The sequence below is a fragment of the Cherax quadricarinatus genome, chromosome 92, assembly GCF_038502225.1.
Source record: "Cherax quadricarinatus isolate ZL_2023a chromosome 92, ASM3850222v1, whole genome shotgun sequence".
In the NCBI taxonomy this organism is placed as follows: Eukaryota; Metazoa; Arthropoda; class Malacostraca; order Decapoda; family Parastacidae; genus Cherax; species Cherax quadricarinatus.
The window spans coordinates 3,440,437-3,459,725 of record NC_091383.1 but is presented as its reverse complement, the minus strand read 5'-3'; the positions used below and the strand labels follow the sequence as shown (position 1 = coordinate 3,459,725).

The window sequence follows — 19,289 nt, the reverse complement described above, 5'->3', positions numbered from 1 at the left end:
CTGTTACTGTCTTATTAATCTTAAGTTAATTTTAAGTTTGCCAGAAATGCTCTGCATATAAAGGTGTTTGTACATACATGTATCAACTTGGCTTCTTACGTGACTGTCTTGTTGAACAAGTTTTGCTCCTTCCTTCATACATGTATCATATCAAAATATATTATTATTATTAACTCCTCACACACACTATTGACAAACTAACCTTAACCTCTGATGAGTTCCGAGTGTTTTTCTACTGCCAGAACCCAGCCAGGGGTCAGGCTCATCTGGTGCTTGCCTGCTCTGCCAGGATGTTACTGCTGGTGGTCCACTGACCCACTCCATCACAGCCTGGTTGATCCAGCACCTGGTGAAGATACTTGTCCAGTTTCCTCTTAAAGACTTCTACACTTATTCCAGCAGTATTTTTGGTTGAAACAGTCTTGGTCCTCACATGTTGATACAGCAACAAACAATATCCACCATTAGTCTGGCAACACAACAAACCATATTTAGTATTTTTGACACTAATACTTTTTTATTTAAACCATATAATATAATTTACATGAATTAATATAATGGTAGGTACAAAAGATGGCCACAAATTATGTAGTGCATTTTGCCCAGCTAATTGTAAGCCATCTAGGTAGTAGGTTGGTAGACAACAACCACCCAGGGAGGTACTACCATCCTGTGGTAGTAGGTTGGTAGACAACAACCACCCAGGGAGGTACTACCATCCTGTGGTAGTAGGTTGGTAGACAACAACCACCCAGGGAGGTACTACCGTCCTGTGGTAGTAGGTTGGTAGACAACAACCACCCAGGGAGGTACTACCATCCTGTGGTACTAGGTTGGTAGACAACAACCACCCAGGGAGATACTACCATCCTGTGGTAGTAGGCTGGTAGACAACAACCACCCAGGGAGGTACTACCATCCTGTGGTACTAGGTTGGTAGACGACAACCACCCAGGGAGGTACTACCATCCTGTGGTAGTAGGTTGGTAGACAACCACCCAGGGAGGTACTACCATCCTGTGGTACTAGGTTGGTAGACGACAACCACCCAGGGAGGTACTACCATCCTGTGGTAGTAGGTTGGTAGACAACCGCCCAGGGAGGTACTACCATCCTGTGGTACTAGGTTGGTAGACGACAACCACCCAGGGAGGTACTACCATCCTGTGGTACTAGGTTGGTAGACGACAACCACCCAGGGAGGTACTACCATCCTGTGGTACTAGGTTGGTAGACGACAACCACCCAGGGAGGTACTACCATCCTGTGGTAGTAGGTTGGTAGACGACAACCACCCAGGGAGGTACTACCATCCTGTGGCAGTAGGTTGGTAGACAACCACCCAGGGAGGTACTACCATGTGATGTGATGAATGGTTTGAAAAACCGACAAGTTGAAGATTGAGACACTTATGCAGCATATGGGAATCTTTATTCAGGAAACGTTTCGCCACACAGTGGTAGTAGGTTGGTAGACAACAACCACCCAGGGAGGTACTACCGTCCTGCCAAGCGAGTGTAAAATGGAAACCTGTAATTGTTTTACATGATGGTAGGATTGCTGGTGTCTTTTTTTTCTGTCTCATACACATGCAAGATTCAAGGTACGTCTTGCTACTTCTACTTACACTTAGGTCACACTACACATACATGTACAAGCATATATATACACACACTCCTCTGGGTTTTCTTCTATTTTCTTTCTAGTTCTTGTTCTTGTTTATTCCCTCTTATCTCCATGGGGAAGTGGAACAGAATTCTTCCTCCGTAAGCTATGCATGTTGTAAAAGGCAACTAAAATGCCGGGAGCAAGGGGCTACTAACCCCTTCTCCTGTATATATTACTAAATTTAAAATGAGAAACATCTGTTTTTCTTTTCAGGCCACCCCACCTTGGTGGGATACTGCCGGTGCGTTGAAAGAAAGAAAGAATTGTAAGCCATGTTAATTAATATACATAATATTAAATAAGAATTCTTATGCAATTAACTACAATAAGACAGTTAATGGCAAATAGGCTATCACAAAAGAGACATATTTCATAGCACTAATTCAAAGATCCTCAGTTAATAAAACTGAGGATCTTTGAATATAGAATATAGAAATAGAATATAGAATATAGAAATAGAATATAGAATATAGAAATGTTGAAAATATAGTTACTTTAGATTACAATATAATTAAATGGGACAATATATGTTACCAATTATTTATGGTGTTGAAGGAAGATCAGGGGCAGAACTGCAGGAAAGCTGGTTTGTTAGACATAACAGATTGCTGTCTCAGTTATGCTAAGGAGATGGTGTTTTTTAACAACAGCTTTGAAATAGTTGGCAGATAGGGAACCTTTCAATGCTTCAGACGGAGTTCCAGCTCTTAAGGCCTTTTATGAGCATTGAATTTTCACACAGGTTGAGTTGGACATGGGGGGGGGGGAGTGTCAGCATATAAACACTGCATGTTCATATGCTATGTAATGTGTTTCTTATATAATTTTGAAGAAAATATAATAGATGGATTAATGAAAATGTCTATATTAATGTAAAATAAGACATTTAATGTGCCCAAGAGTGAGTCATGAACGCATGAGCGGCCCAGGCGGACACGACTGAAACAGACGATTTCCAAGCGGACGTACAAAACCCGGGGGAAATTTTGCCGAAAGTGCTCGAAATCCGAATTGTACAAGTTCTGCACTGGATGAAAACTGGGGGTCCACTGTATAATGAAAATCAAGAACCCAATAGGAATCAAGGATCCTAATGGAAAACAAAGACCACAATGGAAATAAGTCACTGATTTTTTGAGGTTATGGTGGGTAATTTACACTATGTATGATAACTGTATGTAGCAGTGTGGTTGTGCAGGTTGGGGTGGTCACTTCTCAGCTGCTGTATCTGCCTCAAGTATGCAATGCAAACTCACCTTAAACTTTACTGCCATGCAAAGCATGACATGGAAATTAAAACTGTACGAGAATTTTAAGTAGAACATCGTAGATAGTAACTAGCACCTTCACTATTCATCATATTGAAATGTGTCAAATAATGAGTAGCCACATTACTAAATCATAATCTTTCAACAAACCAGCCATATCCCACTGAGGCTGGGTGGCCCAAAAAGAAAAACTTAAGTTTCTCTTGGATCAGCCCCTTGCTCCTGGCATTTTAGTTGCCTCTTACGACATTCATGGCTTACAGAGGAAGAATTCTGTTCCACTTCCCCATGGAGACATTACCAAATATTTTGAAATATTCTTACATGTTCTTGCTGCTGCTTCTTCCCTAGGTTTGTTAAGTAATAATAATCTCTATTTCTACAAGTTCATGATACAACTTATACAGACCATATGTGACATCAGTGATATATTATATATGAAGTCCCTGGTTATACAAAGCATGTCTGGCAAATTAGGATTATTTTGTCCCCCAGGATGCCACTCACACTAGTCATTAGTTCTATGATTTGTATAGTTATATTTAAGAGATGGGGACTTTTAATAACAGTTGTAAATTGATTGACAGACAGAGAACCTTTTGCTGGTTCGGGCAATGAATTCCAGATCTTAGAATGGAAATAAGTCACTCTGTCTGACTTTTTGGGTTATCCCAGGTTCTCTATACATATGCTGCTATGTATGATAATTCTATGTAACTGTATTTGTGTATACCTGAATAAACTTACTTACTTACTTGGGGCATTGCATCTGTGGAAATTGTGTATGGAGCCTCCTTGTGTGATACTCACCCTAGCAAGTAATGTATACCTGGAGTTTACCTGGAGAGGGTTTCAGGGGTCAACGCCCCCACGGCCCGGTCTGTGACAAGGCCTCATGTTGACTCAGGGTCTGATCAACCAGGCTGTTACTGCTGGCCGCATGCAACCCGACGTACGAACCACAGCCCAGCTGGTCAGGTACTGACTTTAGATGCCTGTCCAGCACCTTCTTGAAGACTGTAGACACAGACACCCTGAAATTAGTCATCTCAATCTCACAAATGGCTTTTAGGACACATTTCCATATGTAAATTGACCTTGCAAGAAATTCCTAACTACATGCGCAAAGGACTGACTTACCTGGAGGTGGAGAATATGCTACTAGAAATCCCCCGATTCTGCCTAAGCAAACCTAGATACCTCTGGTCCCTCTCTTCAAGATCCCACGTGCAGTGAAGGACTTATTCCTGCAAGTATTTAGATGGTATTAGTATCCCTGTCTGCACCTTAAAGATCCCTGAATTCAATGAGTATTCCTTAAGCAATATTAATGGAGACACTATTATTGTGTGGCCCGGTGGCCTGGTGGCTAAAGCTCCCGCTTCACACACGGAGGGCCCGGGTTCGATTCCCGGCGGGTGGAAACATTTCGACACGTTTCCTTACACCTGTTGTCCTGTTCACCTAGCAGCAAATAGGTACCTGGGTGTTAGTCGACTGGTGTGGGTCGCATTCTGGGGGACAAGATTAAGGACCCCAATGGAAATAAGTTACAGTCCTCGATGACGCACTGACTTTCTTGGGTTATCCTGGGTGGCTAACCCTCCGGGGTTAAAAATCTGAACAAAATCTTATCTTATCTTATCTTAATAATGGTGAAGCGCTAAACCAGTAGGATTATACAGCACCTGTGGAGGGGGATGGAGGGTACTCAGGGAACTGGAGCACAGGTTCAATTCCCAATATCAAGAGCCCCTCACCAGCATCAAGGAACCTTCCTTGAGGGACCTTGGATCAAGAGCCCCTCACCAGCATCAAGGAACCTTCCTTGAGGGACCTTGGATCAAGAGCCCCTCACCAGCATCAAGGAACCTTCCTTAAGGGACCTTGGATCAAGAGCCCATCACCAGCATCAAGGAACCTTCCTTGAGGGACCTTGGATCAAGAGCCCCTCACCAGCATCAAGGAACCTTCCTTGAGGGGCCTTGGATCAAGAGCCCCTTACCAGCATCAAGGAACCTTCCTTGAGGGACCTTGGATCAAGAGCTCCTCACCAGCATCAAGGAACCTTCCTTGAGGGACCTTGGATCAAGAGCCCCTCACCAGCATCAAGGAACCTTCCTTGAGGGACCTTGGATCAAGAGCCCCTCACCAGCATCAAGGAACCTTCCTTGAGGGACCTTGGATCAAGAGTCCCTCACCAGCATCAAGGAACCTTCCTTGAGGGGCCTTGGATCAACAGCCCCTCACCAGCATCAAGGAACCTTCCTTGAGGGACCTTGGATCAAGAGCTCCTCACCAGCATCAAGGAACCTTCCCTGAGGGACCTTGGATCAAGAGCCCCTCACCAGCATCAAGGAACCTTCCTTGAAGGGCCTTGGATCAAGAGCCCCTCACCAGAATCAAGGAACCTTCCTTGAGGGGCCTTGGATCAAGAGCCCCTAACCAGCATCAAGGAACCTTCCTTGAGGGGCCTTGGATCAAGAGCCCCTTACCAGCATCAAGGAACCTTCCTTGAGGGACCTTGGATCAAGAGCTCACCAGCATCAAGGAACCTTCCTTGAGGGACCTTGGATCAAGAGCCCCTCACCAGCATCAAGGAACCTTCCTTGAGGGACCTTGGATCAAGAGCCCCTCACCAGCATCAAGGAACCTTCCTTGAGGGACCTTGGATCAAGAGTCCCTCACCAGCATCAAGGAACCTTCCTTGAGGGGCCTTGGATCAACAGCCCCTCACCAGCATCAAGGAACCTTCCTTGAGGGACCTTGGATCAAGAGCTCCTCACCAGCATCAAGGAACCTTCCTTGAGGGACCTTGGATCAAGAGCCCCTCACCAGCATCAAGGAACCTTCCTTGAAGGGCCTTGGATCAAGAGCCCCTCACCAGCATCAAGGAACCTTCCTTGAGGGGCCTTGGATCAAGAGCCCCTCACCAGCATCAAGGAACCTTCCTTGAGGGGTCTTGGATCAAGAGCCCCTCACCAGCATCAAGGAACCTTCCTTGAAGGGCCTTGGATCAAGAGCCCCTCACCAGCATCAAGGAACCTTCCTTGAGGGGTCTTGGATCAAGAGCCCCTCACCAGCATCAAGGAACCTTTCTTGAGGGGTCTTGGATCAAGAGCCCCTCACCAACATCAAGGAATCTTCCTTAAGGGGTCTTGGAATAAGAGCCCCTCACCAGCATCAAGGAACCTTCCTTGAGGGGCCTTGGATCAAGAGCCCCTCACCAGCATCAAGGAACCTTCCTTGAGGGACCTTGGATCAAGAGCCCCTCACCAGCATCAAGGAACCTTTCTTGAGGGGCCTTGGATCAAGAGCCCCTCACCAGCATCAAGGAACCTTCCTTGAGGGGCCTTGGATCAAGAGCCCCTCACCAGCATCAAGGAACCTTCCTTGAGGGGCCTTGGACCAAGAGCCCCCCACCAGCCTCAAGGAACCTTCCTTGAGGGGCCTTGGATCAACAGCCCCTCACCAGCATCAAGGAACCTTCCTTGAGGGACCTTGGATGAAGAGCCCCTCACCAGCATCAAGGAACCTCCCTTGAGGGGCCTTAGATCAAGAGCCCCTCACTAGCATCAAGGAACCTTCCTTGAGGGACCTTGGATCAAGAGCCCCTCACCAGCATCAAGTAACCTTCCTTGAGGGACCTTGGATCAAGAGCCCCTCACCAGCATCAAGGAACCTTCCTTGAGGGGTCTTGGATCAAGAGCCCCTCACCAGCATCAAGGAACCTTCCTTGAGGGGCCTTGGATCAAGAGCCCCCACCAGCCTCAAGGAACCTTCCTTGAGGGGCCTTGGATCAAGAGCCCCTCAAAAGCCTCAAGGAACCTTCCTTGAGGGGCTAGTCTAGAAGAACGTGCTGGTGTCAGACCCCCCCCTGGCCTCCCTTCAAGCTGGGGGCTGATAGTTCACTGTACCTTCAAGCTGGGGGCTGATAGTTCACTGTACCTTCAAGCTGGGGGCTGATAGTTCACTGTACCTTCAAGCTGGGGGCTGATAGTTCACTGTACCTTCAAGCTGGGGGCTGATAGTTCACTGTACCTTCAAGCTGGGGGCTGATAGTTCACTCTACCTTCAAGCTGGGGGCTGATAGTTCACTCTACCTTCAAGCTGGGGGCTGATAGTTCACTCTACCTTCAAGCTGGGGGCTGATAGTTCACTGTACCTTCAAGCTGGGGGCTGATAGTTCACTGTACCTTCAAGCTGGGGGCTGATAGTTCACTGAACCTTCAAGCTGGAGGCTGATAGTTCAGTGTACCTTCAAGCTGGGGGCTGATAGTTCACTGTACCTTCAAGCTGGGGGCTGATAGTTCACTGTACCTTCAAGCTGGGGGCTGATAGTTCACTGTACCTTCAAGCTGGGGGCTGATAGTTCACTGTACCTTCAAGCTGGGGGCTGATAGTTCACTGTACCTTCAAGCTGGGGGCTGATAGTTCACTGTACCTTCAAGCTGGGGGCTGATAGTTCACTCTACCTTCAAGCTGGGGGCTGATAGTTCACTGTACCTTCAAGCTGGGGGCTGATAGTTCTCTGTACCTTCAAGCTGGGGGCTGATAGTTCACTCTACCTTCAAGCTGGGGGCTGATAGTTCACTGTACCTTCAAGCTGGGGGCTGATAGTTCAGTGTACCTTCAAGCTGGAGGCTGATAGTTCACTCTACCTTCAAGCTGGGGGCTGATAGTTCAGTGTACCTTCAAGCTGGGGGCTGATAGTTCACTGTACCTTCAAGCTGGGGGCTGATAGTTCACTGTACCTTCAAGCTGGGGGCTGATAGTTCACTGTACCTTCAAGCTGGGGGCTGATAGTTCACTCTACCTTCAAGCTGGGGGCTGATAGTTCACTGTACCTTCAAGCTGGGGGCTGATAGTTCACTGTACCTTCAAGCTGGGGGCTGATAGTTCACTCTACCTTAAAGCTGGGGGATAGTTCACTACACTGTACCTTCAAGCTGGGGGCTGATAGTTCAGTGTACCTTCAAGCTGGGGGCTGATAGTTCACTCTACCTTCAAGCTGGGGGCTGATAGTTCACTGTACCTTCAAGCTGGGGGCTGATAGTTCACTCTACCTTCAAGCTGGGGGCTGATAGTTCACTGTACCTTCAAGCTGGGGGCTGATAGTTCACTGTACCTTCAAGCTGGGGGCTGATAGTTCACTGTACCTTCAAGCTGGAGGCTGATAGTTCACTCTACCTTCAAGCTGGGGGCTGATAGTTCACTACCTTCAAGCTGGGGGCTGATAGTTCACTGTACCTTCAAGCTGGGGGCTGAGAGTTCACTGTACCTTCAAGCTGGGGGCTGATAGTTCACTGTACCTTCAAGCTGGGGGCTGATAGTTCACTGTACCTTCAAGCTGGGGGCTGATAGTTCACTGTACCTTCAAGCTGGGGGCTGATAGTTCACTCTACCTTCAAGCTGTGATAGTTCACTGTCCTTCAAGCTGGGGGCTGATAGTTCACTGTACCTAAGCTGGGGCTTAGTTCAAGCTGGGGGCTGATAGTTCAATGTACCTTCAAGCTGGGGGCTGGTAGTTCACTGTACCTTCAAGCTGGGGGCTGATAGTTCACTGTTCCTTCAAGCTGGGGGCTGATAGTTCACTGTACCTTCAAGCTGGGGGCTGATAGTTCAGTGTACCTTCAAGCTGGGGGCTGATAGTTCACTGTACCTTCAAGCTGGGGGCTGATAGTTCACTGTACCTTCAAGCTGGGGGCTGATAGTTCACTGTACCTTCAAGCTGGGGGCTGATAGTTCACTGTACCTTCAAGCTGGGGGCTGATAGTTCACTGTACCTTCAAGCTGGGGGCTGATAGTTCACTCTACCTACCTTCAAGCTGGGGGCTGATAGTTCACTGTACCTTCAAGCTGGGGGCTGATAGTTCACTGTACCTTCAAGCTGGGGGGTGATAGTTCACTGTACCTTCAAGCTGGGGGCTGATAGTTCACTGTACCTTCAAGCTGGGGGCTGATAGTTCACTACCTTCAAGCTACCTTCAAGCTGGGGGCTGATAGTTCACTGTACCTTCAAGCTGGGGGCTACTGGGGGCTGATAGTTCACTGTACCTTCAAGCTGGGGGCTGATAGTTCACTGTACCTTCAAGCTGGGGGCTGATAGTTCACTGTACCTTCAAGCTGGGGGCTGATAGTTCACTGTACCTTCAAGCTGGGGGCTGATAGTTCACTGTACCTTCAAGCTGGGGGCTGATAGTTCACTGTACCTTCAAGCTGGGGGCTGATAGTTCACTGTACCTTCAAGCTGGGGGCTGATAGTTCACTGTACCTTCAAGCTGGGGGCTGATAGTTCACTGTACCTTCAAGCTGGGGGCTGATAGTTCACTGTACCTTCAAGCTGGGGGCTGATAGTTCACTGTACCTTCAAGCTGGGGGCTGATAGTTCACTGTACCTTCAAGCTGGGGGCTGATAGTTCACTGTACCTTCAAGCTGGGGGCTGATAGTTCACTGTACCTTCAAGCTGGGGGCTGATAGTTCACTGTACCTTCAAGCTGGGGGCTGATAGTTCACTGTACCTTCAAGCTGGGGGCTGATAGTTCACTGTACCTTCAAGCTGGGGGCTGATAGTTCACTGTACCTTCAAGCTGGGGGCTGATAGTTCACTGTACCTTCAAGCTGGGGGCTGATAGTTCACTGTACCTTCAAGCTGGGGGCTGATAGTTCACTGTACCTTCAAGCTGGGGGCTGATAGTTCACTGTACCTTCAAGCTGGGGGCTGATAGTTCACTGTACCTTCAAGCTGGGGGCTGATAGTTCACTGTACCTTCAAGCTGGGGGCTGATAGTTCACTGTACCTTCAAGCTGGGGGCTGATAGTTCACTGTACCTTCAAGCTGGGGGCTGATAGTTCACTGTACCTTCAAGCTGGGGGCTGATAGTTCACTGTACCTTCAAGCTGGGGGCTGATAGTTCACTGTACCTTCAAGCTGGGGGCTGATAGTTCACTGTACCTTCAAGCTGGGGGCTGATAGTTCAGTGTACCTTCAAGCTGGGGGCTGATAGTTCACTCTACCTTCAAGCTGGGGGCTGATAGTTCAGTACCTTCAAGTACCTTCAAGCTGGGGGCTGATAGTTCACTGTACCTTCAAGCTGGGGGCTGATAGTTCACTGTACCTTCAAGCTGGGGGCTGATAGTTCACTGTACCTTCAAGCTGGGGGCTGATAGTTCACTGTACCTTCAAGCTGGGGGCTGATAGTTCACTCTACCTTCAAGCTGGGGGCTGATAGTTCACTGTACCTTCAAGCTGGGGGCTGATAGTTCACTGTACCTTCAAGCTGGGGGCTGATAGTTCACTGTACCTTCAAGCTGGGGGCTGATAGTTCACTCTACCTTCAAGCTGGGGGCTGATAGTTCACTGTACCTTCAAGCTGGGGGCTGATAGTTCACTCTACCTTCAAGCTGGGGGCTGATAGTTCACTGTACCTTCAAGCTGGGGGCTGATAGTTCACTGTACCTTCAAGCTGGGGGCTGATAGTTCACTGTACCTTCAAGCTGGGGGCTGATAGTTCACTGTACCTTCAAGCTGGGGGCTGATAGTTCACTGTACCTTCAAGCTGGGGGCTGATAGTTCACTGTACCTTCAAGCTGGGGGCTGATAGTTCACTGTACCTTCAAGCTGGGGGCTGATAGTTCACTGTACCTTCAAGCTGGAGGCTGATAGTTCAACCTTCAAGCTGGGGGCTGATAGTTCACTGTACCTTCAAGCTGGGGGCTGATAGTTCACTTCAAGCTACCTTCAAGCTGGGGGCTGATAGTTCACTGGACCTTCAAGCTGGGGGCTGATAGTTCACTGTACCTTCAAGCTGGGGGCTGATAGTTCACTGTACCTTCAAGCTGGGGGCTGATAGTTCACTGTACCTTCAAGCTGGGGGCTGATAGTTCAGTGTACCTTCAAGCTGGGGACTGATAGTTCACTGTACCTTCAAGCTGGGGGCTGATAGTTCACTGCTATAGTTCCTTCAAGCTGGGGGCTGATAGTTCACTGTACCTTCAAGCTGGGGGCTGATAGTTCACTGTACCTTCAAGCTGGGGGCTGATAGTTCACTGTACCTTCAAGCTGGGGGCTGATAGTTCACTGTACCTTCAAGCTGGGGGCTGATAGTTCACTCTACCTTCAAGCTGGGGGCTGATAGTTCACTGTACCTTCAAGCTGGGGGCTGATAGTTCACTCTACCTTCAAGCTGGGGGCTGATAGTTCACTGTACCTTCAAGCTGGAGGCTGATAGTTCACTTACCTTCAAGCTGGGGGCTGATAGTTCACTGTACCTTCAAGCTGGGGGCTGATAGTTCACTGTACCTTCAAGCTGGGGGCTGATAGTTCACTGTACCTTCAAGCTGGGGGCTGATAGTTCACTGCTGGGGGCTGATAGTTCACTGTACCTTCAAGCTGGGGGCTGATAGTTCACTGTACCTTCAAGCTGGGGGCTGATAGTTCACTGTACCTTCAAGCTGGGGGCTGATAGTTCACTGTACCTTCAAGCTGGGGGCTGATAGTTCACTGTACCTTCAAGCTGGGGGCTGATAGTTCACTGTACCTTCAAGCTGGGGGCTGATAGTTCACTGTACCTTCAAGCTGGGGGCTGAGAGTTCACTCCTTCACCTGATAGTTCACTGTACCTTCAAGCTGGGGGCTGATAGTTCACTGTACCTTCAAGCTGGGGGCTGATAGTTCACTGTACCTTCAAGCTGGGGGCTGATAGTTCACTGTACCTTCAAGCTGGGGGCTGATAGTTCACTGTACCTTCAAGCTGGGGGCTGATAGTTCACTGTACCTTCAAGCTGGGGGCTGATAGTTCACTCTACCTTCAAGCTGGGGGCTGATAGTTCACTCTACCTTCAAGCTGGGGGCTGATAGTTCACTGTACCTTCAAGCTGGGGGCTGATAGTTCACTGTACCTTCAAGCTGGGGGCTGATAGTTCACTGTACCTTCAAGCTGGGGGCTGATAGTTCACTGTACCTTCAAGCTGGGGGCTGATAGTTCACTGTACCTTCAAGCTGGGGGCTGATAGTTCACTGTACCTTCAAGCTGGGGGCTGATAGTTCACTCTACCTTCAAGCTGGGGGCTGATAGTTCACTCTACCTTCAAGCTGGGGGCTGATAGTTCACTGTACCTTCAAGCTGGGGGCTGATAGTTCACTCTACCTTCAAGCTGGGGGCTGATAGTTCACTGTACCTTCAAGCTGGGGGCTGATAGTTCACTGTACCTTCAAGCTGGGGGCTGATAGTTCACTGTACCTTCAAGCTGGGGGCTGATAGTTCACTGTACCTTCAAGCTGGGGGCTGATAGTTCACTGTACCTTCAAGCTGGGGGCTGATAGTTCACTGTACCTTCAAGCTGGGGGCTGATAGTTCACTGTACCTTCAAGCTGGGGGCTGATAGTTCACTGTACCTTCAAGCTGGGGGCTGATAGTTCACTGTACCTTCAAGCTGGGGGCTGATAGTTCACTGTACCTTCAAGCTGGGGGCTGATAGTTCACTGTACCTTCAAGCTGGGGGCTGATAGTTCACTGTACCTTCAAGCTGGGGGCTGATAGTTCACTCTACCTTCAAGCTGGGGGCTGATAGTTCACTGTACCTTCAAGCTGGGGGCTGATAGTTCACTCTACCTTCAAGCTGGGGGCTGATAGTTCACTGTACCTTCAAGCTGGGGGCTGATAGTTCACTGTACCTTCAAGCTGGGGGCTGATAGTTCACTGTACCTTCAAGCTGGGGGCTGATAGTTCACTGTACCATCAAGCTGGGGGATAGTTCTGATAAGTGGGGGCTCACTGTACCTTCAAGCTGGGGGCTGATAGTTCACTGTACCTTCAAGCTGGGGGCTGATAGTTCACTGTACCTTCAAGCTGGGGGCTGATAGTTCACTGTACCTTCAAGCTGGGGGCTGATAGTTCACTCTACCTTCAAGCTGGGGGCTGATAGTTCACTGTACCTTCAAGCTGGGGGCTGATAGTTCACTGTACCTTCAAGCTGGGGGCTGATAGTTCACTCTACCTTCAAGCTGGGGGCTGATAGTTCACTGTACCTTCAAGCTGGGGGCTGATAGTTCACTCTACCTTCAAGCTGGGGGCTGATAGTTCACTGTACCTTCAAGCTGGGGGCTGATAGTTCACTGTACCTTCAAGCTGGGGGCTGATAGTTCACTGTACCTTCAAGCTGGGGGCTGATAGTTCACTGTACCTTCAAGCTGGGGGCTGATAGTTCACTGTACCTTCAAGCTGGGGGCTGATAGTTCACTGTACCTTCAAGCTGGGGGCTGATAGTTCACTGTACCTTCAAGCTGGGGGCTGATAGTTCAAGCTGGGGGCTGATAGTTCACTGTACCTTCAAGCTGGGGGCTGATAGTTCACTGTACCTTCAAGCTGGGGGCTGATAGTTCACTGTACCTTAAAGCTGGGGGCTCATAGTTCACTGCTACCTTCAAGCTGGGGGCTGATAGTTCACTCTACCTTCAAGCTGGGGGCTGATAGTTCAGTGTACCTTCAAGCTGGGGGCTGATAGTTCACTGTACCTTCAAGCTGGGGGCTGATAGTTCACTGTACCTTCAAGCTGGGGGCTCATAGTTCACTCTACCTTCAAGCTGGGGGCTGATAGTTCACTGTACCTTCAAGCTGGAGGCTGATAGTTCACTCTACCTTCAAGCTATAGTTCACTTACAAGCTGGGGGCTGATAGTTCACTGTACCTTCAAGCTGGGGGCTGATAGTTCAGTGTACTTCAAGCTACCTTCAAGCTGGGGGCTGATAGTTCACCTTCAAGCTACCTTCAAGCTGGGGGCTGATAGTTCACTGTACCTTCAAGCTGGGGGCTGATAGTTCACTGTACCTTCAAGCTGGGGGCTGATAGTTCACTGTACCTTCAAGCTGGGGGCTGATAGTTCACTGTACCTTCAAGCTGGGGGCTGATAGTTCACTGTACCTTCAAGCTGGGGGCTGACAGTTCTCTGTACCTTCAAGCTGGGGGCTGATAGTTCACTGTACCTTCAAGCTGGGGGCTGATAGTTCACTCTACCTTCAAGCTGGGGGCTGATAGTTCAGTGTACCTTCAAGCTGGAGGCTGATAGTTCAATCTACCTTCAAGCTGGGGGCTGATAGTTCAGTGTACCTTCAAGCTGGGGGCTGATAGTTCACTGTACCTTCAAGCTGGGGGCTGATAGTTCACTGTACCTTCAAGCTGGGGCTGATAGTTCACTGCTGGGGGCTGATAGTTCACTGTACCTTCAAGCTGGGGGCTGATAGTTCACTGTACCTTCAAGCTGGGGGCTGATAGTTCACTGTACCTTCAAGCTGGGGGCTGATAGTTCACTCTACCTTCAAGCTGGGGGCTGATAGTTCACTGTACCTTCAAGCTGGGGGATAGTTCTGATAGTTGATAGTTCACTGTGCTGGAGTGCTGACAAGCTGGGGGCTGATAGTTCACTTACCTTCAAGCTGGGGGCTGATAGTTCACTGTACCTTCAAGCTGGGGGCTGATAGTTCAGTGCTGGGGGCTGATAGTTCACTGTACCTTCAAGCTGGGGGCTGATAGTTCACCTTCAAGCTGGGGGCTGGTAGTTCACTTACCTTCAAGCTGGGGGCTGATAGTTCACTGTACCTTCAAGCTGGGGGCTGATAGTTCACTCTACCTTCAAGCTGGGGGCTGATAGTTCACTGTACCTTCAAGCTGGGGGCTGATAGTTCACTGTACCTTCAAGCTGGGGGCTGATAGTTCACTGTACCTTCAAGCTGGAGGCTGATAGTTCACTACCTTCAAGCTGGGGGCTGATAGTTCACTGTACCTTCAAGCTGGGGGCTGAGAGTTCACTCTACCTTCAAGCTGGGGGCTGATAGTTCACTGTACCTTCAAGCTGGGGGCTGATAGTTCACTGTACCTTCAAGCTGGGGGCTGATAGTTCACTGTACCTTCAAGCTGGGGGCTGATAGTTCACTGTACCTTCAAGCTGGGGGCTGATAGTTCACTGTACCTTCAAGCTGGGGGCTGATAGTTCACTGTACCTTCAAGCTGGGGCCTGATAGTTCACTGTACCTTCAAGCTGGGGGCTGATAGTTCACTGTACCTTCAAGCTGGGGGCTGATAGTTCAATGTACCTTCAAGCTGGGGGCTGGTAGTTCACTGTACCTTCAAGCTGGGGGCTGATAGTTCACTGTTCCTTCAAGCTGGGGCTGATAGTTCACTGTACCTTCAAGCTGGGGGCTGATAGTTCAGTGTACCTTCAAGCTGGGGGCTGATAGTTCACTCTACCTTCAAGCTGGGGGCTGATAGTTCATTGTACCTTCAAGCTGGGGCTGATAGTTCACTGTACCTTCAAGCTGGGGGCTGATAGTTCAGTGTACCTTCAAGCTGGGGGCTGATAGTTCACTGTACCTTCAAGCTGGGGGCTGATAGTTCACTGTACCTTCAAGCTGGGGGCTGATAGTTCACTGTACCTTCAAGCTGGGGGCTGATAGTTCACTGTACCTTCAAGCTGGGGGCTGATAGTTCACTCTACCTTCAAGCTGGGGGCTGATAGTTCACTCTACCTTCAAGCTGGGGGCTGATAGTTCACTCTACCTTCAAGCTGGGGGCTGATAGTTCACTCTACCTTCAAGCTTGGGGCTGATAGTTCACTCTACCTTCAAGCTGGGGGCTGATAGTTCACTGTACCTTCAAGCTGGGGGCTGATAGTTCACTGTACCTTCAAGCTGGGGGCTGATAGTTCAGTGTACCTTCAAGCTGGGGGCTGATAGTTCACTCTACCTTCAAGCTGGGGGCTGATAGTTCAGTGTACCTTCAAGCTGGGGGCTGATAGTTCACTGTACCTTCAAGCTGGGGGCTGATAGTTCACTGTACCTTCAAGCTGGGGGCTGATAGTTCACTGTACCTTCAAGCTGGGGGCTGATAGTTCACTGTACCTTCAAGCTGGGGGCTGATAGTTCACTCTACCTTCAAGCTGGGGGCTGATAGTTCACTCTACCTTCAAGCTGGGGGCTGATAGTTCACTCTACCTTCAAGCTGGGGGCTGATAGTTCACTCTACCTTCAAGCTTGGGGCTGATAGTTCACTCTACCTTCAAGCTGGGGGCTGATAGTTCACTGTACCTTCAAGCTGGGGGCTGATAGTTCACTGTACCTTCAAGCTGGGGGCTGATAGTTCACTGTACCTTCAAGCTGGGGGCTGATAGTTCACTCTACCTTCAAGCTGGGGGCTGATAGTTCACTGTACCTTCAAGCTGGGGGCTGATAGTTCACTGTACCTTCAAGCTGGGGGCTGATAGTTCACTGTACCTTCAAGCTGGGGGCTGATAGTTCACTGTACCTTCAAGCTGGGGGCTGATAGTTCACTGTACCTTCAAGCTGGGGGCTGATAGTTCACTGTACCTTCAAGCTGGGGGCTGATAGTTCACTGTACCTTCAAGCTGGGGGCTGATAGTTCACTGTACCTTCAAGCTGGGGGCTGATAGTTCACTGTACCTTCAAGCTGGGGGCTGATAGTTCACTGTACCTTCAAGCTGGGGGCTGATAGTTCACTGTACCTTCAAGCTGGGGGCTGATAGTTCACTGTACCTTCAAGCTGGGGGCTGATAGTTCACTGTACCTTCAAGCTGGGGGCTGATAGTTCACTCTACCTTCAAGCTGGGACCTGATAGTTCACTGTACCTTCAAGCTGGGGGCTGATAGTTCACTGTACCTTCAAGCTGGGGGCTGATAGTTCACTGTACCTTCAAGCTGGGGGCTGATAGTTCACTGTACCTTCAAGCTGGGGGCTGATAGTTCAGTGTACCTTCAAGCTGGGGGCTGATAGTTCACTCTACCTTCAAGCTGGGGGCTGATAGTTCAGTGTACCTTCAAGCTGGGGGCTGATAGTTCACTGTACCTTCAAGCTGGGGGCTGATAGTTCACTCTACCTTCAAGCTGGGGGCTGATAGTTCACTGTACCTTCAAGCTGGGGGCTGATAGTTCACTGTACCTTCAAGCTGGGGGCTGATAGTTCACTGTACCTTCAAGCTGGGGGCTGATAGTTTAGTGTACCTTCAAGCTGGAGGCTGATAGTTCACTCTACCTTCAAGCTGGGGGCTGATAGTTCACTGTACCTTCAAGCTGGGGGCTGATAGTTCACTGTACCTTCAAGCTGGGGGCTGATAGTTCACTGTACCTTCTAGCTGGGGGCTGATAGTTCAGTGTACCTTCAAGCTGGGGGCTGATAGTTCACTCTACCTTCAAGCTGGGGGCTGATAGTTCACTGTACCTTCAAGCTGGGGGCTGATAGTTCACTCTACCTTCAAGCTGGGGGCTGATAGTTCACTCTACCTTCAAGCTGGGGGCTGATCACTCTACCTTCAATCTGGGGGCTGATAGTTCACTCTACCTTCAAGCTGGGGGCTGATAGTTCACTGTACCTTCAAGCTGGGGGCTGATAGTTCACTGTACCTTCAAGCTGGGGGCTGATAGTTCACTGTACCTTCAAGCTGGGGGCTGATAGTTCACTGTACCTTCAAGCTGGGGGCTGATAGTTCACTGTACCTTCAAGCTGGGGGCTGATAGTTCACTGTACCTTCAAGCTGGGGGCTGATAGTTCACTGTACCTTCAAGCTGGGGGCTGACAGTTCACTGTACCTTCAAGCTGGGGGCTGATAGTTCACTGTACCTTCAAGCTGGGGGCTGATAGTTCACTCTACCTTCAAGCTGGGGCCTGATAGTTCACTGTACCTTCAAGCTGGGGGCTGATAGTTCACTGTACCTTCAAGCTGGGGGCTGATAGTTCACTGTACCTTCAAGCTGGGGGCTGATAGTTCACTGTACCTTCAAGCTGGGGGCTGATAGTTCACTGTACCTTCAAGCTGGGGGCTGATAGTTCACTGTACCTTCAAGCTGGGGGCTGATAGTTCACTGTACCTTCAAGCTGGGGGCTGATAGTTCACTCTACCTTCAAGCTGGGGCCTGATAGTTCACTGTACCTTCAAGCTGGGGGCTGATAGTTCACTGTACCTTCAAGCTGGGGGCTGATAGTTCACTCTACCTTCAAGCTGGGGCCTGATAGTTCACTGTACCTTCAAGCTGGGGGCTGATAGTTCACTGTGCCTTCAAGCTGGGGGCTGATAGTTCACTGTACCTTCAAGCTGGGGGCTGATAGTTCACTCTACCTTCAAGCTGGGGGCTGATAGTTCACTGTACCTTCAAGCTGGGGCTGATAGTTCACTCTACCTTCAAGCTGGGGGCTGATAGTTCACTCTACCTTCAAGCTGGGGGCTGATAGTTCACTGTACCTTCAAGCTGGGGGCTGATAGTTCACTCTACCTTCAAGCTGGGGGCTGATAGTTCACTCTACCTTCAAGCTGGGGGCTGATAGTTCACTGTACCTTCAAGCTGGGGCTGATAGTTCACTCTACCTTCAAGCTGGGGGCTGATAGTTCACTCTACCTTCAAGCTGGGGCCTGATAGTTCACTGTACCTTCAAGCTGGGGGCTGATAGTTCACTCTACCTGGAGTTTACCTGAACAGGGTTCCGGGGGTAAACGCCCCTGTGGATCGGTTTGAGACCAGGCCTCACGGTCGATCAGAGTCTGATCAACCAGGCTGTTACTGCTGGCAGCTCACAACCTGACGTACGAACCACAGCCCAGTTGGTCAGGTACTGACTTTAGGTGCCTGTCCATTGCCTTCTTGAAGACAGCCAGGAATCTTAACAGCCAGGAGTCTATTGGTAATCCCCCTTATGTATGCTGGGAGGCAACTGAACAGTCTTGGGCCCCAGACACTTGGTGTGTTGTCTCTCAGTGTACTCGTGGCGCCTCTGCTGTTCATTGTGAGAATGTTGCATCTCCTGCCCAGTCTTTCGCTGTCATATGGAGTGATATTCGTGTGCAAGTTTGGTATCAATCCCTCCAGGACCTTCCAAATGTATATTGTTTATTTATTTATTTATTTTATTTATTTATTTACAATTTGAGCACACATACAGAGGTACAAAAAATAAGAGCAGCATGCCAAAGCCTCTTATACTATGCATAGCATTACGGGCTGGCTTAAAATTAACTTAAAATTAACTAAGCAATGATGAAATCAGTGATAAAACATTATTGTAAACAGATAACTATAAAGCACAAGTATTACAAAGACAGGTCATATGGTTGCATGTATCTCTCTCGCCTGTGTTCCAGGGAATACAGATCAAGGACCTTCAACCGTTTCCAGTAATTTAGGTGCCTCAGTGTACTTATGTGCCGTGAAAGTTCTTTGTACTTTGTACTCGGTGGCCCGGTGGCCTGGTGGCTAAAGCTCCCGCTTCACACACGGAGGGCCCGGGTTCGATTCCCGGCGGGTGGAAACATTCGACACGTTTCCTTACACCTGTTGTCCTGTTCACCTAGCA

At 49.3% G+C, this 19,289-nt stretch overlaps 1 long non-coding RNA gene across 5 annotated transcripts in view; it reads right to left on the bottom strand.

The window, feature by feature from the left end:
• Positions 1–19,289, bottom strand: part of LOC138855372 (uncharacterized) — a 50,884-nt gene that overhangs the window by 18,962 nt on the left and 12,633 nt on the right. For 2 of the 5 annotated variants that reach the window (XR_011394604.1, XR_011394605.1), the window contains exons 2-4: positions 4,077–4,183; positions 3,777–3,970; positions 203–469 (exon numbers count right to left, since the gene is read on the bottom strand). This is a non-coding gene — a long non-coding RNA (uncharacterized lncRNA). The remainder of the gene's footprint in view (positions 1–202; positions 470–3,776; positions 3,971–4,076; positions 4,184–19,289) is intronic. The other 3 variants (XR_011394608.1, XR_011394607.1, XR_011394606.1) reach the window with 2 other exon arrangements.